Source organism: Coptis chinensis, chromosome 4 (genome assembly GCF_015680905.1).
Source record: "Coptis chinensis isolate HL-2020 chromosome 4, ASM1568090v1, whole genome shotgun sequence".
Taxonomy (NCBI): Eukaryota; Viridiplantae; Streptophyta; class Magnoliopsida; order Ranunculales; family Ranunculaceae; genus Coptis; species Coptis chinensis.
This window is the reverse complement of record NC_141459.1, coordinates 81,626,869-81,654,667: the sequence shown is the minus strand read 5'-3', so window position 1 is coordinate 81,654,667 and position 27,799 is coordinate 81,626,869. Positions and strand designations below refer to the sequence as shown.

Sequence of the window (27,799 nt, the reverse complement as noted above, 5' to 3'; positions counted from 1 at the left end):
AATGACAATGGACTTATTATCTAGTTTCTGACCTAACACAGTACCAACGAAATAATCACTAGCATCACACATGAGTTCGAAAGGTTTAGACTAATCGGAGGCTGTATAATGGGTGCAGATGTTAAAGCGGCTTTTAAAGTTTCAAAAGCCTGTTTACATTTAATATTAAAATCAAAGATGGCATCTTTTAAAAGCAAATTAGTCAAAGGCCTAGCTATTCTTGAAAAATCTTTGATAAAATGCCTATAAAACCCTACATGGCCTTGAAAGGCTCTAATATCATGGACAGTCTGTGGTATAGGTAGAGACGCTATCTTATCTAGTTTGGCCTTATCTACTTCGATGCCATCACTAGACACAATGTGACCTAACACTATTCCCTTTTTCACCATGAAATGACATTTTTCCCAATTTAAAACCAGACTCTTCTTTTCACACCGTCTCAAAACCTTAGACAGGTTAGACAGGCAGTCAGTGAAAGAATCTCCATAGATAGAAAAATCATCCATGAAAACTTCTATGAAGCGCTCTACCATGTTACTAAATATATGAAGCATACACCGCTGGAAGGTACCAGGAGCATTACAAAGGCCAAAAGGCATTCATTTATAGGCATATGTTCCAAAAGAACATGTGAAGGTAGTCTTTTCTTGGTCTTCAATATCAATAATAATCTGGAAATAGCCAGAGTAGCCATCTAAAAAACAATAAAAATCATGACTAGCTAGACGTTCGAGCATCTAATCTATAAATAGTAAAGGAAAATGATCCTTTCGTGTCATGATATTTAAACATCTATAATCAATACAGATCCTCCATTTCATAGGACCATGCGTGGAAAGATATTCACCCTTAGCATTACGTATCATGGTAATCCCTGATTTCTTAGGAACTACATGAATGGGACTTACCCATTCGCTATTGGAGATTGGGTATATGATACCCGCATCGAGTAAACATAAGACTTCTTCCCTGACCACCTCTTTCATGGCAGGGTTCAAGCGACACTGAGGTTCGCGAGAAGTCTTTGCATTATCCTCCAAACGATACGATGAGTGCAAACATTAGGGTCAATCCCCTTAATTTCATCTAGAAACCAACCAATCCCTGAACGATGTTCCCTAATTACCCTAATCAACCGTGCCTCTTCATCCCCAGATAACAGAGAAGATATAATTACCAGATGACTACCATCCGGATCAGGTTGAATATACTTTAACTCAGAAGGAAGAGGTTTAAGCACCGGGTGGAAGGAATGTCGATAAATGCTTCTGGAGGGTCCTCATCTTGAGTAATGAAGACTTGTTTAGGTAGCAGGTCTTCAAACTCAGTAGATGGAGCAACAGAAGGGTCTACTATAGGAGTAAACTTGAAAAGGGCATTTACTTCCTTTTCGTAGGAGTCATCCTCAAAATCTAAACTTCCAAAGGAAAGGAATTTATGCATCTGGTTTTCTGGAAACGTGTTATTAAAATAGTCTTAAGATAAGCTCATGATCATGCTAACCTCCCCATCTACAGACGAATTTGGTAACTATTTCATCATTTTAAAAACATTGACCACAACAGAAAGATGGCCAAAAGACATGGACATCGAACCATCGAGGCAATTTATAAGCGCGTTGGCAGTTGCCAAGAAAGGACGCCCTAAGATGATCGGAATAGAATCGTTAGCGACTTTTGTATCGAGGATAACAAAATTAGCAGGATAATAGAAATCCGGAACCTTAACAAGCACGTTTTCAACCATACCCTTATGATACTTAATAGACCGATCCGCTAATTTGCAATGTCATTTTAGTAGGTTGCATCTCCTGTAGACCTATTTGTTTGTATAGATAATACGGAGACTAAGTTAACACTCGCCCCCCCCAGTCTAATAAAGCGGTCGTCGTGTGGGAATCTCCTAAGGTGCATTGTACAGTAGGACGACCAGGGTCCTTGTACTTAATGATTCCATTATTTTCTGATAAAGATGGAAATTGTTCAGTTAAAAAGGCGTCCTTAGGAATATTTGTCTTACGCCTAGTAGTGCACAACTCTTTGAGAAACTTAGCATGGTGAGGTAACTTTTTAATCACTTTGAGAAAAGGTAGGTTTATCGTTAGATTTTTAAAAACCTCCCTAATTTTATCAAAATTTGTATTCTTATTCAACATAGCTAATCTCTGGGGAAACGGTGGTTTCTCTCTATATTTAGCATATGGATCAACAGGATGTTTAACCTTGGCTTTTTGTTTCTTAGGTTGTGGTTTAACTGATACCTCTACTGGAGTAGGATCTTTAGTTTCTATTTCGGTATCTAGTACAATATCCAGTATAGGGGCTACTGGTGGAGTAACTACAGACATAGTTACGGCGTTATCAACCACTCTGCCAGAACGGAGAGTGGTGATGGACTTTAGTTCACCTACGTTTCCATTTTCATTACTAGTATTACCGTTACCTCAAAGGTTGTGTTTGTTATTTTAGGATTAGGTATTGCTTGACCTGGAAACACACCTTTGGGTTGTACTTTCTCTTGGGCTAACTGCTATAAGAAAAGTCGGATAGACTGTAAAATTTGTTATTGGGTTTGCATAAAGGCGTCGAAATGATCCGGTTGTGGAGGAGTGTTTGTTACAGGTTGTGTGATAGGAACTATGTCATATTGATTATTAATAGGTGGGTTGTGATAGTTATGATTAACTAGAACGATACCTCTATTAACATTATAATTATTATTGTTATAATTATTATAATTCCCTTGTCCTTTTCCTTGTAGTGGTGGAGCTTGGTTGTAATTGTTTGTTGGCCTAACATTTTGATTATTATACCCTAGAGGTGTAACTTGTTGATTATTTCTCCAACTGAAGTTGGGATGTTGTCTCCAAGGGGCGTTAGGAATAGGATAGCTATTAATGGAGCAAACATTGTCTGTTTGTGATGTTTGTTGTTCATAGGCGAGAGGACAATAGGAGTCGGGATGCTTAGGACTCAAATAGAAATTACATGGATTAGAGTTGACATTCATGATGGGGACATGCTTTTGTTGAACAGAAATAGCTTCTACATTTCTAGTGAGAGATTCGATTAAAGTGTTAAGCTCATGATTTAGTTTAATCTCAAACATACCGGCAGCCTTAACTGTTGAAGAAGAACTAGCGGAGCGGGGGATATCGTCACTACCCCCCAGTTATTATTATGCTTTGTTTGATCTTCTAAAAACTTATAAGCCTCTGAGGCTCCTTTACTGAGGAAACATTCCCCATTCATTATATCTAGGACCGCTTTATGGTGGTGTAAAAGTCCCTTGAAAAAGGCATGAACTAATGTGTCTTTCGCATGGTTATGATGTGGACACTCTATAAGAAGATCAGTGAAATGATTCCAAGCATCTGAAAAGGATTCATGAGGATTTTGTCGAAAAAAATGAATCTTGGAAAGCATTTCATCTGTCTTCAGTGGTGGGTTAAAATGTTCCATAAATAGTTGAACAAGTTTGGCCTATGAGTCCACAGAATTAGGCGCTTGGGCAGTTAACCTTGACGCCGCCTTGTCGGCTAGGGTGAAAGTAAACACCCTCAGTTTAATTTGTTCCACACCAACCGTAGGATGATGGAATGTGGTAAGGACTTGTTGAATCCTACGCATATGCTGATAAGGTTTTTCATGGTCTAACCCATGAAAAATGGGTAACAAATTAAATATATTTGGGGGATTCGGAAATCCCCCACTGGGTCTGCAAGAACGTTGCAAGATTTTGGGCTATCGTTCATGGCTTTGTAAAAGTCAGAGAGAGGAGACTCTCTTTCTTCATCCATTATTTCAGGTGTAGTGTGTGGTATATTAGATAGGTTTCTGTGTTGACGTTGACGTTCACGATAGATTACGTTAATTGTTTTTTCTCGACCTGCCCTTAATCTCATGCAAGGCTAAGTCCAATATTGAAGAAATACGATAACAGTCAAAACAACCTTGATATGCTAGTATAAATCCTCTAACAGGGGATACGAGGAGTGGAAGAAAGAAGTACCTGAATGCCTCTTTGCTTCGCTTATGAATAATGTCTAGTATACGTGAGCTCAGTGTATTTTTCAAGTTAGAAACACTAAATAACTTTAAGAAATGGAAGTTTGTACTAACCGGTGAAAATCGGGCAGTTCAGAAGAGGGCGCGGATCGCACTCACAAGTAGCCTAAATAGGGCGCAGGTCGCGCTCCTTGTGTAACTCGAGTTCCAGGCATGTTGATAAACTTAAAATGAATACGATAATAATTTTACTCACAAATAAGCGATGAAACTAAATGCAAGTAAAACTAAAATTGAACTTTACTCGATCGAGATGTTTATCAAAGATTATTCTACTCTCAAATCTATTGAAACAGAGTGGAGTAAAAGATTCATTCCACTCCTAGTTCTTTAGCATTCAATGTTTTCTAACATTATCAGTCCTAGCCAAAGTCAATGAGAGTTTTTCGAAGGGAATTATACTACGATGCAAATTCAAATACTAAACAAGATACGATAACGAAATGACGGAAATGCTAAATTGATACTAGATAAAGAATTAGGGGGGATTGATTCCACCTTAACTCTACTTAATTTACTAATGAAGAATCTTCGTAATCTGAATTGAAATGCTTTTGCATAACAATTGGTTCTTCCTAATCCCTAGTTGTTTATGGTAATCTCTACCAACTAACATCTAGCATGTGAAACAATCAAACCCATTCTCATGGTGAACTAATCGTTTTCTAGAATGGAATGGAAATTACGACTATTCTACGTTAACACAAATCAAGCTTCATGAAGGCTTCTTCAACCCCCTCTAATAGAGGTTTAGCCTAGAATAATTATTCTATCATTTCCACATGGAATTAAACAAGACATGGTATAAAGATTGCAAATTTACTTATTTCAATTCAAATGGAAATCTAATTATGCAAGAATTGATTAAAACTAACAATGATAATAACTAAATCTAGGAATTGAAACTACAATGATTAATGAAATGAAACTATATTATGAAGAACAAACTACTTTATTGATCTAATAATTAAATAACAATTGATTCAAATCCTAAATTAAAACAAGATAATAAAAACTAATTTAATTAATGGAAAAAAACTAAAAACTAGATCTAAAAAATATGCTCTAATGGCTACTTGTTACCTAAATTAAGTATGCTTAAGAGCTAAGTCTTGTGTGTTGAAATGGAGGAGACCAGATCCGCATTTTCGTGCATGGGCTGAGGAGCCATGTTTTGGGCCGGAAAATCGAGCCCAAAACCCAATCTCTTAAGTCCACAGGGCCTTTTCTAGCTGGATCTGACTTCAGTAGGGTTTTCGTCCACTTTTACTCCTCTGATTGTGTTAAGGTTTGGACCATTGGAAAGCTCTTTCCGAGCTGGTCGTTTTGACATAAGGTAGGCCCAATTACAAGGCTTGAGTCCAAAGATACGGTTTTAGAAGTTTTGCTGACTTTTATATGTTGTTTCTGCCCGAGTTGACTTTGACTTTTCAGCTTTTGACTGGGCTTTACAAAGGCTTTTTCTCCTTGAATCTTGTCCTTTAATCACAGAACTTCTTAGCAACCAACCCTTGCTCCGTTATCTTGCCAAAGTGGCACATTTCTGCACATAATTTACTTCAATGCCTGAAATACATAAAAGCACGTAATCAACATTAACTCTTATTTATTACTCGCATAATTAGTCTAAATGTATTATTGTTAAGGGGTTAAAACTACAGTTTTGGGCTCTTATCACGTGTCAGCGCAGGGGGCACTCAAACTTTGCCTTGGATGGGCGTAAGGCGCGCTCAGGCTTTTTCTTAGAAATCTTTTTTAGTTTCTGAACCAAACAATCACTGTTAGAACCAAACAAGGGTGGGTGGTTTTAATGGGACTTTGGGAAGACTAACAATACGAATGAAAACAAATCTAAATAGAACTAAGACGGCAGTGGCACCATTTGATAACATGTAAAACGATAGTTTTACCTACGAATAAGTGATGAAACTCAAACGTAAGTAAAACTAAAGTTTTTTTCTATTCTAAAGTATCAAAGTTCTACACTCTCGATGCTATTGCAATAAGTGGAGTAGAGAATTCGTTCCACTCCTAGTTCTTTAGAATTAACGTTAACGACGATTATCAGTTCTATCAAAGTCAATGAGAGTACGGATTAATGTAATTATGCTAACAATGAGGGAAATAACGTAATCGAAATGTTCTAAATAATAAGATGGAAATTAAAATACTAAGATTCGAATCTAGATAAAGAATTAGGGGATTTGATTCCACCTTAATTCGACTTAATAAACTAGCAAGAATTGTCATAATCCGAATTGCAATGCTTTCACATAACAATTGGGTCTTTCTAATCCCTAATTGTTCATGGTAATCTCTACCAACTAACAACTAGCATGTGAAGCAATCAAACCCATTCTTATGGTGAACCAACAATTCTACGCTAATAACAATCAAGTTTCATCAAGGCTTCTCCAAACCCCTCTAATGGAGCTTTTAGCCTTGAATCATCATACTATCATTTCTCACACAAGAACAAATAGAACAACTCATTATTGAATAAATGATTAAACTTTATAAATCTAAATTAACAAGAGTCTAAGAATTCAACTGAATTGATGAAATGAAAGTAAGACAAACTAATTATAAATTTAGGACAACTGAAGCTAAATAAGAATTGAATCATAAACTAAATTGAATGAAAAACTAATTCTTTATTATAAAACTAAATCTGATTCTAAATAAAACTCATTCTTTTTCTAAAACTAATTTTAATGCTAATTAACTAGATCTAAAATTAAGTTCTTGGATAATTACTAAGTCAAAACTCTATATCTTAAGAGCTAAGTCTTTTGAGCTTTTGTGCATGGCTTTTCAACTGGAAATGACTTCAATAGCCCTTTTCGTCCACTTCTACTCCTTTTATTGGGTCAAAACTTGGACCATTGAAAATCTCTTTCCAAACCGGTCGTTTTGACATAAGGTAGGCCCAATTCCTAGGTCTGAGTCCAAAGATACGGCCTTCGGAAGTTCTACTGACTTTTGTGCGTTGTTTCTTCCCGCGTTAACTTTGACTTTTCAGCTTTGACCGGGTTTTAAAAAAGCTTTTTCTCCTTGAATCTAGGCATTTTAGCATAGAACTTCTTAGCAACCAACCCTTGCTCTTTTATCTTGCAAAAGGGGCGCATTTCTGCACATATTTGACTCCAATGACTGAAATACATTAGAACACGATAACAGTACTAACTCTTACTTATTAATCACATAATTGGTCAAATGAGATATTGTTAAAGGGGTTAAAACTACAATTTTAGGCTTTTATCATCTACCTCTTTAAGTATTGTTCAAACCAACTCATTCGTCGCTGCATTCTCGACTGGGAACACACCGACGTGTTATCTTTTTGCCATGAACAATCTTGTGGTGGTCATTTTAGTGGGAAAAAAACTTCAGCGAAGGTTTTACAATGTGGTTTTTACTGGCCTACCCTTTTTTGCGATGCACACAAATATTGTGAAGCTTGCATTCGTTGTCAACACTGGGTCGCATTACCCAACGCAATATGATGCCCCTAAATCCTATCTTAATTGTGGAATTTTTTTATGTTTGGGGCATTGATTTTATGGGACCCTTTCCTATTTCTCAAGGTTTTCTCTACATTATAGTCGTTGTGGACTATGTCTCTAAATGGATTGAGGCACTCGCATTTCCCTCAAATAACTATAAGACTGTCGTGAAATTTATAAAAGAAAACTTTTTATCTCATTTTGGTGTTCCCAAAGCTATCATTAGTGATGGGGGCACACATTTTTGTAATAATTTTTTTTGGTTTTTAATGAAGAAATATGGAGTTACTCACAAAGTTGTTACTCCATATCACCCACAGACGAGTGGCCAAGTGGAAGTCTCCAACAGAAAGATAAAGTCCATTATGGAGAAAACTGTCAATCCTTCAAGAAAAGACTGGTCTCTCTGCTTATCGGATGCGTTGTGGGCATATTGAACGACCTTTAAGACACCTATAGGGTTGTCTCCTTACGACATCGTTTTTGGAAAACCTTGTCATCTGCCAGTGAATTTGAGCATCGTGCCCTATGGGCCATCAAAAGCCTCAATTACAATATCAACGCGGTAGGCGAGAAATGAAAACTGCAATTAAATGAGCTTGAGGAGATTCGAAATGATGCTTATGATCTCTCGAAATCCTACAAAGCTAATACGAAAAGAGTGCACGACAAGCACATTTTGCGTAAAGATTTCAAAATTGGCCAAAAAGTTTTACTTTGCAACTCCAGATTATACATTTTTCCTGGTAAATTGAAAACACGATGGTATGGTCCTTTCATTGTGTCAGCTGTGACTTATTATGGGGCAATCTCTTTGCTTAATCCACAAGATAACAACGAATTTCAAGTAAATAATGGACAATGCCTCAAACATTACCACGAGTTACGCTCCCTAACTGTTGAACATACTCTTCTCTAAGATCTGGTCTACATAGACTAGATGTTTCGTTTGACGTACTCAATGTTGTTTTTCTGTAAAGGGTACGTCATTTTGGTAGCTGGATCATCTTCTATTTTATGATCTCAAAAGTACTTTGAAGTGTGTGGTTGCAAGCGCTGGAGCCGTAGTCCACAAAACATCTATTTCAGAACTGAGTATAAATGTCTTCTGAAACGCGAATTTCAAAACGTTCCTACTGGTAAACGATGGGTACCAAAAATTTCTCATCCTTCCTTCTCTTCCCTTTTCTACTCTCTGCCTCGCGAACTTCAGCTAATCATTTGGTGTAAGTCTCACTCATCACGAACAGGTAATAGTCATAGTACTTTTGCTCGTAAACAATGTGCGCGAAGGATGAGGTGTTGTATGCATTGTTAAACACCTTTCTATCCAGGTCTTGACTTCCTATCCAATACTAGCCAGTATAAGGTATACTTTTTTCTGACACCAGCTGAGCAGGATAAACTTCGTCGCTGTGCCATTTCTCCCACCAGTTGGGAATCGTCTTGAGGATCTGACGTTAAAAGACTCGCAAACGTCTTGAGGATCTGAAGTTAAAAGACTCAATTCGACTTGAGGATTTGAGGTTAAAAGACTCACCTTGTATATATGTATAAATTGTTGTCTTTTAAAATTCACCTTGCATTAAGTTGTGTACATAGAGATTCGTGTTCAACCTCGGATGTTGCCTACTTGGAATACGTACGGGCAATGGATTCCACTAGGTCAACTAGAATTGGTTACTTTGAGTTCCCTTTGGGGCGGTTTGAGGATAGCCGTATGTAATAAGGGCAATATTATTAGACCATAGCGCGCACAGTTCAGGATGGTACCGTCCTGCCCCTAAACCCATAATACATAAAGGTGAAGCCACAGTCTGGCTGGATTGGGGTCGGTCCAAAGCCGACATGACAGCTTTTAGATGGTGAGTTTAGACATCCAAAAGGTGGTGAGTCTTCGACATCCAATCATATATATATGTTCATATTAATCTCCCTTATATATATAAATAAAATATATATATATATATATATATATATATATATATATATATATATATAAAACATTGTTCATAAATAAAAAATCCCTCCTTCTTTTCAAAAATTCTTGTGGCCTTTGAGAATGACTCATATAATTGGATGGTATTTTTCGTGCCGATAATTTTGGTAGCTCATTTATCCAATTCAGAGTCCGAATTAGTCATGTGTGCGCGTTTACATTTTTTTAGGCTTGATTTGGGCTTGGAATTTTTTGGGCTAGACCAAATCTCGTGATTCTCGGCCCATGTATAAACCGAAACACTTCTCCCATGCATCACCATTTCCTCTTTCTTCCCCCACAAAAAGGGATCACGTCCCCTCCAAATCTAATCTCGCACGAGACAACCTCTAGTTAAATTTGAGTCTCATGTGAGACCACCATAGCTTGGTTTCAGATCCCCTTCCATCAGCAACTTCCAATTCTTCTCCCCATCTCAAATCAATACCCATCCTCTTCCTGTGATCACAAATGGCTAGAAATAGGCGAATTTCGGTGGAAAGAAATTTTGGATCCCTATTTGAAAGTGGGATGTTTGCTCCATTTTTTGACACAGAAATACACTCTAGAGGATTGGAGTATCTCTTATATGCTAATGGCGGGATGTATTCAATGGATTTGGTGTTGAAGTTCTACGACAATGGTGGCTTTAATGGCAACCATTTTGGGTCACCATCGACGGCGTTCGCCGCCAAGTCACACCCGCTTTGATATCCGAGATCACTGGCATACTTATGGTCGACCACATGCTGACTCAACAGCAGTGTGTGTATCCATGGACTTACGACCTCATGCTTGACACATTTATCGAGGGTGATTATAATATGGCAGGGAAATGTGCGTATCAACGCTCGGTGCGACGGAACCAGTTGGTCGTGACTCAATGGATGGGACAGAATGTCATTACCACCTCGAAGCCATCAGACATTAACAAGACATTTCTCAACCTACTCTGGGTCCTCCAGGAGCGAAAGGGAAACTTCTGCATAGTGACTTTTTTTTTTCGATATTATTATATATGCCACACTCAGGTCAGCCCCTTTTGCCATTCTTGTCACGCAAGTTATGTTAAATTTGGGTTTCTTGTCTGCCACACCATTAGTCCCTATGTTGCCATATGAGAATATGCATGTTTTCAAGAAGTGCATACTGTCCCCATGGGAACCCACAACACGCATGGTAGCTGAACACAATAACGTGGGTCCAAATCACTCGTCCCCTCCACCTTTCTTTGATGAGGCTACTATGAGCCTGATGAGCCAACCTATGGATGCCTTACGCGCTATGAACAGTGGCATGAGAGACATGTATACTCGCCATGTATCGATGGAACATACCATGGGCGAGTTCAGGGAGGATATGACCACTCGCCACGAGTCGTTGACAGATAACATGGGCGAATTTTAGCAAGAAATGTGCACTTCTATGAATGCATTTCAGGATCATATGACTACTTACCAGAATCAGTTCCAGCAAATGCTCATGGCGAACCAGCACTAGTTTCAGGACCAGGTGATGCAGACTCCAGGCGATATCTAGGAGTAGTTAGCGTCCATGGGGCTTCGTCCCGCATCCGATCACAGGACTCCCCGGTTCTTCTTCAAAAGACCCACGAGGATTCTCGATGAGACATTTTATTTTCCCAGTCTTGTATTTTATTTATGTCAGATATTTTATTTACATGTTTGCATTTTAATTTTCCACCCTAGTATGTCTTTTATTCCCTACATTTTCCCAACTTTTCAGCCTTGTGAAATATTATATTAGATCTTATATATCTCTAATATTATATTATATATAGATAGAAACATATATAATAATATATATATATATATATATATATATATATATATATATATATATATATATATATTTATATATATATACACTTAACACTTAACGAGCTTTACCGGCCCACTAACGCTTTTGTAAAATGGTAAAAACGGTCATAAAACCGTTAAGTTAGCAAACGGTCGAAAACGGTCTTAAAACAAATAAAAACGGTTGAAAAATGGCTTCATTTTCTTTCTATAAATAGAAGTTCACCACATCCTTCACATTCACTCCTTTCATCTTCTTCTCTCTACATTTTTTCTTTAATTCCAATTACATTTTTTTACATTCTTACCATATTGTAGCTTCATGGATGCACCAGAAAAGTTTGAGTAGCAACAAATTGAATATACTACTCAAGTCTTCATGCTCGTTTGTTTTATTATTGAAATGTTGTTAATGTGGCATATAGTCCTATCTAATATTTAGGTTTGTATTTTTTTTTTCCGTTATCATTATGGTTTATTTTCACTTCCCTGTACGTTGTTACAATTTAATGTACGATCTTACCTCCGTACTCGTATTGTTTCATTGATTTATGAATATACAAGTTGGTCGAACTACCCTGTGCAACCTTAATTGTCTCGTATATTCCATCTCTTTCCATGTTTAATTCACAGTATCAGGGATTTGATTTTAAACAATCTTTTGGGCAAACACCTCGACATAATTATTTTAGAAAAGGGAGGGGTTCTAGGGACATATTTTATCTTGACACGTAAACAAACTCAAAATTGTTAGGGCATTAATAAGTTTTGGATTTGGTTAATTTTTTGTAGATATGATCTCCTAACTATTCTAAACATTGTCACAAATAATAAAAAAAATCAAAAATTTTTAAACTTGCCAAATATAGTATCAAAAATGGTGAAAATGAACGATCTACAATTAGCCAAATTTTGTAAATTGTTAACTACATTTGGCAAGTTTGGAATTTTTGATTTTTTGATTATTTGTGACAATGTTTAGAATAGTTAGGAGATTATATCTACAAAAAATTAGCCTAATCCAAAACTTATAAATGCCCTAACGATTTTGAGTTTGTTTACGTGTCAAGATAAAATATGTCCCTAGAACCCCTCCCTTTAGAAAATACACGTGGTCTAACTACCTTGTGCCACCTCGATCTGTATTTTCTAAACTTTTGGATTGGTACCTATTTATAACAAGGCTATACACCTGTAACGCCCGTATTTTTAAATACGTATTTTTCTATTTAATTAATTAATTAAATTATTTTATTTTCAAAATTCGTCGGATCGGACTCGGGATATGTGGGCCTGGTTTTTGGGCCCGAGTCGGTGTTGGGCTTGGGTTTCGGACCCAAGTATATAAACACATTTTTCTAGAAAATAGGGTTCAGAGAAAAATAAGATATTAAAAATGGAGGCAGAGAGAAGCTGGTTTGCTGGAGCGTTGGAGCGCGACGAATCGGGCTAGGAGGATTCGTCGAGCTGTTCATACAGGTGAGTAGCTATTTTGCTATTTCACCGGATTTGTAGTTTACACACATCGGCGTATATTGTTTCGTTTTTTACAATCGTTCATTATCCCATTGTATTGGAATTCGTATATTGGTGTTATTAAATTTTATTAAATTTCGATTTTTGATTAAACCGCATTAAACCGATAACTGGTTGGATTAAGGTTTTAAACTGTCGAACTGTGAACAGGCATTCATGGAGGCGCAGCCCATGACTCCACCTTACTGCCTTTATTATCTTGTTGTTTTGTTTTGGGTGGGTTATTTGTTGGTTTGGAGATTGGTGTTAGTGGAAGTTTGGTCGTCTTTGCCGGCACTAATGGCTAATGGGATTGGTTGGGTCGTTTTTTGATTGGTTTGTTTGGTTGTGTTGGGTTAGGATGTTTGGAGTAGTGGGATGATGATGGACGAGTGGGGGCAGTGAAGCCTTGAGGGAGGCGTTAATGGCCGTTACTGCCATTACTGAGGGTGTGGGTTTTTGATTTGTGATTTTCGTGTTTAAACTGTGATTGTTGTGTTTTTGTATTGTTTGATGGATGGAGTAGTGTAGTGTGGGTGTGGGGGCTGTCGATTGGAGCTTGAAGCCCCAATAATGGTGGCCGAAATTCTTAGATCCAGTTTTAAGGGAGTATATGAAATGTATGATTTGGAATTTTTGCATTTGTTAAAGTTGGTTGGGTTTGGATGGGGAGTCTAACCGACATAATGGAATGGGAGTGGGTGGCCGGCGCGACTTGGTGGCTGCTGGTGGTGGTAGCTAGGGAAGAAGATGAACAGTAATGTCAATTTTCGGTTTGGGCCTTGGGCCTTGGCAAATTTTGATTAGGGTGGGCCAAAACCTTAGTTGGTTTTGGGCCCGATTTTGGGTGTGTTGCTTGGGCGAAATGTTTTAAGTTTGGGCCCGATTGTTTTAGTTGTTTGGGGCCTTTTTTCTATTTGTTTTATTTGGCCCTTTTCTATTTGATTTTTTGACCCGGTTTTAACTTAAGTTTTGGGACCGAACCTAATATTAGTCTATGGCCCGTTTCATTTGTATTTTGGACCGAACCCCTTAACGCTTTTGGGCGGTTTTTAATAATATTGCATGGACCAGTCCCTTGGACTTAAAATAGATCCAATTGGGTCAGGTAGAATAAATAAGTGGACTTTAGACTTTCGGGTTTTAAGGTTTGGGCTTGACCAGTTGGGTCCGAACCAGGACCGTGGTCATGAGCCCATGAGCCATGCACCTTTGCCCTTAGCCATGAACCATGGCTATGACCATGAACCTGTCGAACACGAAAACGACAGTTTGACTTTGACTAGGACAGTTTGACTTTGACCATCGACCGTTGACTTTGATGGTTGACTTTGACCTTTGACCATGGACGGTTGACTTTCACCTTTGACCTTGACGATGACAGTTTGACTTTGACCATGACATGTTGAGTTTGACCTTGACCATGAGGTGTTGACCTTTAACCGTTGACCGTTGACTTTGACTGTTGACCGTTGACTTTGACCGTTGACTGTGAATGTTGACTTTTCCAGTTTTTCACATATTTGACTATATGGATAAATGTAATAATAAAAAATATGTTGGATATTATGTAATTTGGGTTTGTCATTATCTAATTTAGATTTGATGTGAGTAGTGTGTAAAGTATATTGGGCTTTGATTGTGGATTGTGGACTGTTTATTTGTGCTACGTTTTATGTGTATATTATATGGACATATGTAGTAATAAAATGCTGTGGAAGCTTGTATAATTTGATGGTCATTATCTAAGAAAGATTTGACAGTGATGTTGTGTATTTTGACACATTGGATATATATTGAGATGTTAGGAGATATTATATTCCTAATACGTTATAATATATGTGATACGTTGAAGCATTGTGACATGACATGATATAATACGTTATAATATATTGATGCAATATCTTGGAGAAATGTATATACACTCCATTATTTTTATATGTGAGATGTTAATATAGCATTGGTGAATATTTGCCCACGGGAGTGTGGTGTAGTCTGATAAGATATTGGCACGCGTGAAAGTATGAAATATGGTTATGAGATATATTGAGATATTTCTAGAGATTGTGGCTTAGTGCAATAAGGTAATTGACCTGCACGTGATATAGTAGAAATGTTTATGAGTCATAGATGTATGACACCTGAATAAATTACATAACGAAAATCCTAGAACCTGACTACCACAACTCATGTGATTGGCCCTTCCGGCGTTTGCTTAATCTGAATGGCCTTCGGGCCCCCTTCCGGGCGTTCGTTAAAATTTGAATGGCCTTCGGGCGATCCCCGGGCGAGTTTAATAGTGGCTTTGATTATTCCGTTCGCAAAATAGAGCGATGATGCGCATATTTTATACTTTAGAATAGTGGCGATTACTACATAGATTTGGCTTCCGTGTGAGGATTTACGGTGTCGCGGCATCCCGCTCGGGGGTGGTTACGCCGCGGAGTGGCTCATTATGTAAGGGGAGGCATGTGGATGTACATGTTCGGCGTTGGGTTGCGATTGTGGTAGCCGTGGAAACTAGGTAAGACATAGATACGACGTGATTTTAGGGACACGCAAAGAAAGCCTGAAATAATATAATTATGGTAATATCTTGGTTAATGATGTATCTTTAAATAGATGAATGTATATAATATGTTTGGTTGGTTATTTGTTTAGTTGAACCTAAAAGCTCGATGGAGGAACTACATGCCTTATTTATTATGAGTATAGTTTGTTGTGTGGTTAGTGTGAAGTTAAGACGCCTCAATGGGAGGAACTACCTGCCTTAATTAGTATTCTTAAGGATGTTATATTAGTCGTTGAAAGTTAAGGCGCCTCGGTGGAGGAACTAACTGCCGTAGGGATTGTGTATATATATGTATAATTATATGTTATATTTTAGAGCTACTCACACCAGCATTGTTTATAATGCTGACCCGATTTGCATGTTTGCTTATCGGGGGTGTTCATTCAATGAACATAGTTGATAAGTTTTGACAGGTTTAATGTTGAAGAAGATTGGTTGCGGCTTGTGGTTTGCGTTAGCGTTGCATCTCAGGATGTGTCTTGTTTTCCTTTGAGGTGATATAGATTTTCAGTTGAGATAATGTTATTTGCATTTTCATTTGTAAATTATTTTGAAAAATGAATAGGACATTTGTTTAAGTTAAAAATTTTATTGGTTTTAATTATCCGCATATTTAAACCGTTTATGGGTTTTGGGAGTGGAGAAGTCGTCACACCTCGGAGATCGAAGAGTCGGGACAAATAATGTTTTTCCAATTCAATCGAAATTAGGGTGTGTGATTTTTGTTATCGAGCATTTGGTTAGCTTAGACTTAGGGTGAGTCTAGGTGATTCTCGGATCGTGGTTTATGGGTAGTGTTTAAGGAGTTTTATTTTCAAAACTATTTCCGCTAGTTGTTTTATTTTTACAAACAAAATGAAAGAGATATAGAAATAAAGAGAGTCAATATTTTTTTCTTGATTGGATTGTATGTGTAATGTGTATATTTATATTAGTTACTTTTGTGGAGTGCATATGGAATGTTTTATTTTTTTTTTCCTTATCATATGAGGAGTGGTTATATGTGTAATATGTTAATTATTAACGGGTTTGATCAAAATGAGCTGTGCTGTTGTAATATTGATTTATTGTTTGTGTTCATTTTCACATGGATTATGGATTAAGTGTAATAACATGTTTGTGAACTTTGTATTTGAGTGTTATGTTATTATGCAATAAATAATAAGATATTTAATCTATATTGAATGAGTTGTATTATTTGATGGTTTTGTGACGTACTGAGTAAGGAACTAATTGCCTCGGTGTTGGAGGAACTATCTAAAAGCCTCACTTTCATTACCGCGTAATGGATGAATAGTATTTTAAAGTATAAGAGATTAAGCTGTTCGAAGTGATTAATTATAAATAGAGAATAATAATAATAAATAAATAAAATATCGTGTATTCTTTTTTGAGATGTGTATACTTGTATATACACGCAGTTCTTTTGAGATGTGTATACCTACGTATACACGTGTATTCTTTTGAGATGTGTATACATGCATATACACGCTTTATATATTTATTGTATATAATGAACTATTACCGTCGTTTTTATATGATTGATTTATATCGTTAAATTAGTTCCACATGATTTTTGCATATTAATTTTTATTAAATTGTTTTGTTTTAGATCTATATGATTTTGATAGAGGAATATGAAAAAAAAAAATATATTATTTTTGATACGTGCTATATTTGATCTAGTTGCAAGCATGAATTAGGATTCAAGGGTTGTTTTAAATTTAATATTTCGGATAGCATGACTAAAGTAAATATAGAGTTTATTATAGTATCAATGACATGAGTGATTTTTGTTTTAAGTGTGCCAAATTTTTCTTTTATGCATGATAATGAAAACTCCATAATGTTTTATGAACTTTTTCCATATTATTGATTAGTTACGTAGAATATTTTTCGTAGAGTCTACTACGTGTCAAGAAACTACATGCTAAAAAGATATAATATATTTATCTTGTATTTAAGGGACAGTAATAATTTGTTTTAATATAGAGGCAAACTTAAACTGTAATAGGTTTTGTAATGGCATGAGGACATATATTCTGAAATTATTTAAAATAATTAATACCAATGTTATCTTGCTTAAGTTTAATCAACGTGCATTCTTGTATAGGTTCTAAGTTAATAACCAACGTTTTGTTAAGTATAGCTTTACTTCGAATCTCGGACGAAGATTCTTTTGAGATGTGTATAGCTATATGCTTGTATTTTTAAATCACGTATTTTTTTATTTAATTAATTAATTAAATTATTTTATTTTCAAAATTAAATCGGATCGGACTCGGGATATGTGGGCACAGTTTTGGGCCCGAGTCGGTGTTGGGCTTGGGTTTGGACCCAAGTATATAAACACATTTTTCTAGAAAATAGGGTTGAGAAAAATAAGATATTAAAAATGGAAATGAGAGAAAGTTTGGTTTTCTTTGGAGAGGGTTGGAGGCCTGACGAATCGGCTAGGAGGATTCAATCGAGAAATTCTCATACAGTGAGTAGCTATTTTGCTATTTCACGGATTTATAGTTTACACACATGGGCGATATTGTTTCGTTTTTACATATATTTCATTATCCCTTGTATTGGAATTAAAGTATTTGGTGTTATTAAATTTTATTAAATTTGGATTTTTGATTAAACCTGTTAAACCGATAACCGTTGAATTTATTTGCTTTAAAAACTGTCGAATCTGTGAAATTTTCAGGCATTCATGGGAGGCGCAGACCATGACTCCACCTTACTTGCCTTTATTATCTTGTTGTTTTGTTTTGGGTGGGTTATTTGTTGGTTTGGAGATTGGTGTTAGTGGAAGTTTGGTTTGCGGTCTTTGAATCACTAATGGCGCCGGTGGTTGGGTCGTTTTGATTGGTTTGTTTGGTTGTTTGGGTTAGGATGTTTTGGAGTAGTGGGATGATGATGGGTTAGGTGGGGCGAAAAGCTTGAGGGAGGCGTTAATGGCCGTTCTTGCCATTATTTGAGAGGTGTGGGTTTTGATTTGTGATTTTCGTGTTTTTAACCGTGGATTGTTGTGTTTTGTATTGTTTGATGGATGGAGTAGTGTAGTGTGGGTGTGGGGGCTGTCGATTGGAGCTTGAAGCCCCAATAATGGTGGCCGAAATTCTTAGATCCAGTTTTAAGGGAGTATATGAAATGTATGATTTGGAGTTTTTGCATTTGTTAAAGTTGGTTGGGTTTGGATGGGGAGTCTAACCCGACATAATGGAATGGGGATGGTGGCCGTGGTGACTTGGTGGTCTTGTGGGTGGTGGTAGCTAGGGGAAGAAGATGAACAAGAATGTCAATTTTCGGTTTGGGCCTTGGGCCTTGGTTGGTTTTGATTTAGGGTGGGCCAAAACCTTAGTTGGTTTTGGGCCCGATTTTGGCGATGTTCCGCTTGGGCGAAATGTTTTAAGTTTGGACCCGATTGTTTTAGTTGTTTGGGGCCTTTTTTATTTGTTTTATTTGGCCCTTTTCTTTTGATTTTTGGACCCGGTTTAACTTAAGTTTTGGGACCCGGTTTAATATTAGTCTATGGCCCGCCCGGTTTTGTATTTTTTGGACCGAACCCCTTAACGTTTTTGGGCCCGTTTCTAATATTGCATGGACCCGATCCATTGGACTTAAAATAGATCCAATTAGGTTCGAATTAGAATAAATAAGTGGACTTTAGACTTTCGGGTTTTAAGGTTTGGGCTTGACCACCATTAGGTCCGAACCATGACCGGTGGTCATGAGCCCATGAGCCATGCACCTTGCCCTTAGCCATGAACCATGGCTATGACCATGAACGAACCCGCCGAAAAACGAAAAGTTTGACTTTGACTAGACCAGTTTGACTTTGACCATCGACCAGATTGACTTTGATGGTTGACTTTGACCTTTGACCATGGACGGTTGACTTTCACCTTTGACTTTGACGATGACAGTTTGACTTTGACCATGACATGTTGAGTTTGACCTTGACCATGAGGTGTTGACCTTTAACCGTTGACCGTTGACTTTGATTTGACCGATTGACTTTGACCGTTGGCTTTGAATGTTGACTTTTCCAGTTTTCACATATTTGACTATATGGATAAATGTAATAATAAAATATTGTTGATATTATGTAATTTGGGTTTGTCATTATCTAATTTAGATTTGATGTGAGTAGTGTGTAAAGCATATATATATTGGGCTTTGATTGTGGATTGTGGATTTTCGCTATTTGTGCTACGTTTATGTGTATATTATATGGACATATGTAGTAATAAAATCTTTGTGGAAACTTGTATAATTTGATGGTCATTATCTAAGAAAAGATTTGACAGCTGATGTTGTGTATTTTGACACGTGGCGATATTGAGATGTTAGGAGATATTATATTCCTAATCGTTATAATATAATATATGTGATCGTTGAAGCATTGTGACATGACATGATATAATACGTTATAATATATTGATGCAATATCTTGGAAAATGTATATACACTCCATTATTTTATATGTGAGATGTTAATATAGCATTGGTGAATATTTGCCACGGGAGTGTGGTGTAGTGCAATAAGATATTGGCACGCGAAAGTATGAAATATGGTTATGAGATATATTGAGATATTTCTAGAGATTGTGGCTTAGTGCAATAAGGTAATTGACACACTTGCGTGATATAGTAGAAATGTTTATGAGTCATAGATGTATGACACTGAATAAATTACATAACGAAAATCCTAGAACCCGACTACCACCACAACTCATGTGATTGGCCCTTAAGATGTTTCATTAATCTGAATGGCCTTGCCCGCCCTTCCTGGCGTTTGATTAAAATTTGAATGGCCTTGGCGACCCTCGGCGAATAGCCGAATAATTAACTTGATTATTCCGTTCGCAAAATAGAGCGATGATGCATAATATTTTATGCTTAGAATAGTGGCGGTACTTACATAGATTTGGCTTCCGTGTGAGGATTTACGGTGTCGCGGCATCCCGCCGAGGTGGTTCACGCGAGAGTGGCTCATTATGTAAGGGGAGGCATGTGGATGTACATGTTAACGTTGGGTTGCGATTGTGGTAGCCAGGAAACTAGGTAAAGACATAGATCTGACGTGATTTTAGGGACCAAAGAAAGCCCGAAATAATATAATTATGGTAATATCTTGGTTAATGATGTATCTTTAAATAGATGAATGTATATAATATGTTTGGTTGGTTATTTGTTTAGTTGAACCTAAAAAATACGATGGAGGAACTACATGCCTTATTTATTATGAGTATAGTTTGTTGTGTGGGTTAGTGTTGAAGTTAAAAATTTGTTTCGATGGAGGAAACTACCTGCCTTTAATTATTATTCTTAAGGATGTTATATTAGTCGTTGAAAGTTAAAAAACTTCGATCGGTGGAGGAACTAAGCTACCATATGGATTATGTATATATATGTATAATTATATGTTATATTTTAGAGCTACTCACACCAAAGATTTTTATAATCTTGACCCGATTTGCATGTTTGCTTATCGGGGTGTTCATCCAATGAACATAGTTGATAAGTTTTGACAGTTTAGTGTTGAAGAAGATTGGTTCTTTGCTTGTGGTTTTGCGTTAGCGTTACATCTCGGGATGTGTCTTGTTTTCCTTTGAGGTGATATAGATTTTCAGACAATGAGATAATGTTATTTGCATTTTCATTTGTAAATTATTTTTGAAATGAATAGGACATTTGTTTAAGTTAAAAATTTTATTGGTTTTAATTATCCATATTTTTAAACTGTTTATGGGTTTTGGGAGTGGAGAGTGCGTCACACCTCGGAGATCGAAGAGTCGGGGACAAATAATGTTTTCAAATTCAATCGAAATTGAGGGTGTAATGATTTGGTATCAGAGCATTTGGTTAGCTTAGACTTAGGTGAGTCTAGGTGATTCTCGGATCGTAGTTTATGGGTAGTGTTTAAGGAGTTTTATTTTCAAAACTATTTACGCTAGTTGTTTTATTTTTACAAACAAAATGAAAGAGATATAGAAATAAAGAGAGTCAATATTTTTTTCTTGATTGGATTGTATGTGTAATGTGTATATTTATATTAGTTACTTTTGTGGAGTGCATATGGAATGTTTTATTTTTTTTCCTTATCATATGAGGAGTGGTTATATGTGTAATATGTTAATTATTAACGGGTTTGATCAAAATGAGCTGTGCTGTTGTAATATTGATTTATTGTTTGTGTTCATTTTCACATGGATTATGGATTAAGTGCAATAACATGTTTGTGAACTTTGTATTTGAGTGTTATGTTATTATTCAATAAATAATAAGATATTTAATCTATATTGAATGAGTTGTATTATTTGATGGTTTTGTGGACGTCTTGAGTAAGGAACTAATTGCCTCGGTGTTGGAGGAACTATCTCGCCCTTTCATTACCGTTAATGGATGAATAGTATTTTAAAGTATAAGAGATTAAGCTGTTCAAGTGATTAATTATAAATAGAGAATAATAATAATAAATAAATAAAATATCGTGTATTCTTTTTTTGAGATGTGTATACTTGCGTATACGTGTGTTCTTTTGAGATGTGTATACCTCATTATACACGTGTATTCTTTTGAGATGTGTATACATGCGTATACACGTTTATATATTATTGTATATATCGTGAACTATTACGTATGTATATGATTGATTTATATCGTTAAATTAGTTCCACATGATTTTTGCATATTCGAGTATTTATTCTTAATTGTTTTGTTTTTTTTATCTATATGATTTTGATAGAGGAATATGAAAAAAAAAAAATATATATATTTTTTTTGATACGCTATATTTTGATCTAGTTGCAAGCATGAATTAGGATTCAAGGGTTGTTTTAAATTTAATATTTAGGATAGCATGACTAAAGTAAATATAAAGTTTATTATAGTATCAATGACATGAGTGATTTTTGTTTTAAGTGTGCCAAATTTTTTTTTTATGCATGATAATGAAAACTCCATAATGTTTTATGAACTTTTTCCATATTATTGATTAGTTAAGTAGAATATTTTTTTAAGTAGAGTCTACTACGTGTCAAAAACTACATGCTAAAAAGATATAATATATTTATCTTGTATTTAAGGACAGATAATAATTTGTTTTAATATAGGCAGTTAAAGCTGTAATAGGTTTTGTAATGGCATGAGGACATATATTCTGAAATTATTTAAAAATAATTAATACCAATGTTATCTTGCTTAAGTTTAATCAACGTGCATTCTTGTATAGGTTCTAAGTTAATAACCAACGTTTTGTTAAGTATAGCTTTACTTCTTCGAATCTCGGGCCGAGATTCTTTTTTTGATATGTAATATAGAATGCTTGCAGTATTTTTTTTATCATTATTTTTCTATTTAATTAATTAATTAAATTTATTTTATTTTCAAAATTAAATTAGGATCGGACTCGGGATATGTGGGCCTGGTTTTGGGCCCGAGTCGGTTTGGGCTTGGGTTTTAGGACCCAAGTATATAAACACATTTTTCTAGAAAATAGGGTTCATAGAAAAAAAAGATATTAAAAATGGAAGGCGAGAGATGAAAATTTGGATTTAGTTGGGCCCGCGATGAATCGGACTAGGAGGATTCGTCGGGTCGCTCATTCATACAGTGAGTAGCTATTTTGCTATTTCACCGATTTATAGTTTTCACATATCGGTATATTGTTTTGTTTTACATCGTTCATTATCCCGTTGTATTGGAATTAATGCTATTGGTGTTATTAAATTTTATTAAATTTCGGATTTTGATTAAACCGTTAAAACCGATAAGCTTTGACAAATTGTTATGCTTTTTAAAGCTTTCCGAATCGTTAGAACTCATTCATGGAGGCTTTGTTTGGTATGACTCCACCTTAAACCTTTTTATCTTGTTGTTGTTTTGTTTTGGGTGGGTTATTTGTTGGTTTGGAGATTGGTGTTAAACTGGAAGTTTGGTCGTCTTTGTCGGCAATAATGGCCGTGGTTGGGTTTTTTGTTTTTGATTGGTTTGTTTGGTTGTGTTGGGTTAGGATGTTTGGAGTGGGATGATGATGGATTTGGCGGTGGGGCGGTGAAGCCTTTGTTGAGGCGCGTTAATGGCGTTCATTAATGGCCTCGAGGAAATGTGGGTTTTGATTTGTGATTTTTTGTGTTTAAACCGTGATTGTTGTTGTTTTTGTATTGTTTGATGGATGGAGTAGTGTAGTGTGGGGAATGTTGGGGCTGTTTGGAGCTTGAAGCCCCAATAATGGTGGGCAAATTCTTAGATCCGTTTTTAAGGAGTATATGAAATGTATGATTTGGAGTTTTGCATTTGTTAAAGTTGGTTGGGTTTTGGATGGGGAGTCTAACCGAATAATGGAATGGGAGGTGGGTGGCGAAGCCGACTTGGTGGTGGTGGTGGTGGTAGCTAGGGAAGAAGATGAACAATAATGTCAATTTTTGTTTGGGCCTTGGGCCTTGGCAAATTTTTTGATTGGGGCGGGCCAAAACCTTAGTTGGTTTTGGGCCCGATTTTGGGTGTTCTTGGGCGAAAAATGTTTTAAGTTTGGGCCCGGATTGTTTTAGTTGTTTGGGGCCTTTTCTATTTGTTTTATTTGGCCCTTTTCTATTTTTGATTTTGGGACCCGTTTAACTTAAGTTTTGGGACCCGGTTCTAATATTAGTTTTGGGCCCGTTTCATTTGTATTTTTGGACCAACCCTTTAACTTATTTTGGGCGGTTTTCTAATATTGCATGGACCCAGTCCATTGGACTTAAAATAGATCCAATTTCGGGTAGAATAAATAAGTGGACTTTAGACTTTTCGGGTTTTAAGGTTTGGGCTTGACGGTTAGGTCGAACCATGGCCTTGGTCATGAGCCCATGAGCCCATGCGCTTTGACTTAGCCATGAACCATGGCTATGACCACCAACCTTACTTGTCGAACACAGCAACCGCGTTTGACTTTGACTAGGACAGTTTGACTTTGACCATCGACCGTTGACTTTGATGGTTGACTTTGACCTTTGACCATGGACGGTTGACTTTCACCTTTGACCTTTGGCGATGGCAGTTTGACTTTGACCATGACATGTTGAGTTTGACCTTGACCATGAGGTGTTGACCTTTAACCGTTGACCGTTGACTTTGGCCATTTGACCGATTGACTTTGACCGTTGGTTGTGAATGTTGACTTTTCCAGTTTTCATATATTTGACTATATGGATAAATATAATAATAAAATATTGTCGGATATTATATAATTTGGGTTTGTCATTATCTAATTTAGATTTGATGTGAGTAGTGTGTAAAAGTATATTGGGCTTTGATTGTGGATTGTGGGTTTTTTATTTGTCTTCTCGTTTTATGTGTATATTATATGGACATATGTAGTAATAAAATCTTTGTGGAAACTTGTATAATTTGATGGTCATTATCTAAGAAAGATTTGACGATGATGTTGTGTATTTTTGACCGTGGCGATATTGAGATGTTAGGAGATATTATATTCCTAATACGTTATAATAAAATATGTGATACGTTTGAAGCATTGTGACATGACATGATATAATACGTTATAATATATTGATGCAATATCTTGGAGAAATGTATATACACTCCATTATTTTATATGTGAGATGTTAATATAGCATTGGTGAATATTTGCCGGGGAGTGTGGTGTAGTCTGAATAAGATATTGGCGCGTGAAAGTATGAAATATGGTTATGAGATATATTGAGATATTTCTAGATATTGTGGCTTAGTGCAATAAGGTAATTGACACCTTGCGTGATATAGTAGAAATGTTTATGAGTCATAGATGTATGACACCGAATAAATTACATAACGAAAAATCCTAGAACCTACTACCCTGACTTCATGTGATTGGCCATTCCGGCGTTTCATTAATCTGAATGGCCGGTGACCCTTATAAGCGTTTTGATTAAAATTTGAATGGCCTTCAGGCGACCCTCGGGCGAATATAACCGAATAATTAACTTGATTATTCCGTTACATAAAAATAGAGCGATGATCGCATAATATTTTATCTTAGAATAGTGGCGGTTACTTACATAGATTTGGCTTCCGGTGTGAGGATTTACGGTGTCGCGGCATCCATTTCGAGGGTGGTTCGCGCCGCGAGTGGCTCATTATGTAAAAGGGAGGCATGTGGATGTACATGTTAAGTTGGGTTCGCGATTGTGGTAGCCGGGGAAACTAGGTAAGACATAGATCTAGACGTGATTTTAGGGACCACAAAGAAAGCACGAAAATAATATAATTATGGTAATATCTTGGTTAATGATGTATCTTTAAATAGATGAATGTATATAATATGTTTGGTTGGTTATTTGTTTAGTTGAACCTAAAACCTCGATGGAGGAACTACATGCCTTATTTATTATGAGTATAGTTTGTTGTGTGGTTAGTGTGAAGTTAAAAGGCCTCGATTGGAGGAACTACACGCCTTAATTATTATTCTTAAGGATGTTATATTAGTCGTTGAAAGTTAAAGGCCTCGGTGGAGGAAACTAAATTATTATTAAGGTTGTTGTGTATATATATGTATAATTATATGTTGTATTTTAGAGCTACTTTTACTACTCACGGCATTTTTATAATCTTGACCCGACGATTTGCATGTTTGCTTATCGGGTGTGTTCATTCAATGAACATAGTTGATAAGTTTTGCGGGTTTAATGTTGAAGAAGATTGGTTCTTTGCTTGTGGTTTTGCGTTAGCGTTGCATCTCGGGATTGTTTTGTTTTTTTCCTTTGAGGTGATATAGATTTTTCAGTTGAGATAATGTTATTTGCATTTTCATTTGTAAATTATTTTTGAAATGAATAGGACTTTGTTTAAGTTAAAAATTTTATTGGTTTTAATTATCCATATTTAAAAAGCTGTTTATGGGTTTTTGGGAGTGGAGAGTGCGTCACACCTCGGAGATCGAAGAGTCGGGGACAAATAATGTTTTTCAATTCATGTCCGAAATTGAGGGTGTAACTTTGTTTGGTATCAGAGCATTTGGTTAGCTTAGACTTAGGTGAGTCTAGGTGATTCTCGGATCGTGGTTTATGGGTAGTGTTTAAGAAGTTTTATTTTCAAAACTATTTCCGCTAGTTGTTTTGTTTTTACAAATAAAATGAAAGAGATATAGAAATAAAGATAGTCAATATTTTTTTCTTGATTGGATTGTATGTGTAATGTGTATATTTATATTAGTTACTTTTGTGGAGTGCATATGGAATGTTTTATTTTTTTTTCTTATCATATGAGGAGTGGTTATATGTGTAATATGTTAATTATTAACGGGTTTGATCAAAATGAGCTGTGCTGTTGTAATATTGATTTATTGTTTGTGTTCATTTTCACATGGATTATGGATTAAGTGCAATAACATGTTTGTGAACTTTGTATTTGAGTGTTATGTTATTATTCAATAAATAATAAGATATTTAATCTATATTGAATGAGTTGTATTATTTGATGGTTTGTGACGTCTTGAGTAAGGAACTAATTGCCTCGGTGTTGGAGGAACTATCTAAGCCTCACTTTCATTACCGTTAATGGATGAATAGTATTTTAAAGTATAAGAGATTAAAAGGTGTTCAAGTGATTAATTATAAATAGAGAATAATAATAATAAATAAATAAAATATCGTGTATTCTTTTTGAGATGTGTATACTTTATGTATACATATCGTGTTCTTTGAGATGTGTATACCTACGTATACACGTGTATTCTTTTTGAGATGTGTATACATGCGTATACACGTTTATATATTATTGTATATACGTGAACTATTACCGTGCGTATATGATTGATTTATATCGTTAAATTAGTTCCACATGATTTTTGCATATTCGAGTATTTATTCTGAATTGTTCTGTTTCAGTCTATATGATTTTGATAGAGGAATATGAAAAAAAAAATATATATTATTTTTTTGATACGTGCTATATTTGATCTAGTTGCAAGCATGAATTAGGATTCAAGGGTTGTTTTAAATTTAATATTTCGGATAGCATGACTAAAGTAAATATAGAGTTTATTATAGTATCAATGACATGAGTGATTTTTGTTTTAAGTGTGCCAAATTTTTCTTTTATGCATGATAATGAAAACTCCATAATGTTTTATGAACTTTTTCCATATTATTGATTAGTTAAGTAGAATATTTTTTTTTAGTAGAGTCTACTACTCGTGTCAAGAAACTACATGCTAAAAAGATATAATATATTTATCTTGTATTTAAGGGACGATAATAATTTGTTTTAATATAGGCAGTTAAAACCTGTAATAGGTTTTGTAATGGCATGAGGACATATATTCTGAAATTATTTAAAATAATTAATACCAATGTTATCTTG

At 35.8% G+C, this 27,799-nt stretch overlaps 1 long non-coding RNA gene across 1 annotated transcript; it reads left to right on the top strand.

Annotated features, from left to right (window-relative positions):
• Positions 1-12,599: 12,599 nt before the first annotated feature.
• Positions 12,600-16,062, top strand: LOC147505086 (uncharacterized). The gene is made up of 2 exons (XR_015220536.1): positions 12,600-12,853; positions 15,858-16,062. It is a non-coding gene; the product is annotated as an uncharacterized LOC147505086 (long non-coding RNA).
• Positions 16,063-27,799: the final 11,737 nt, after the last annotated feature.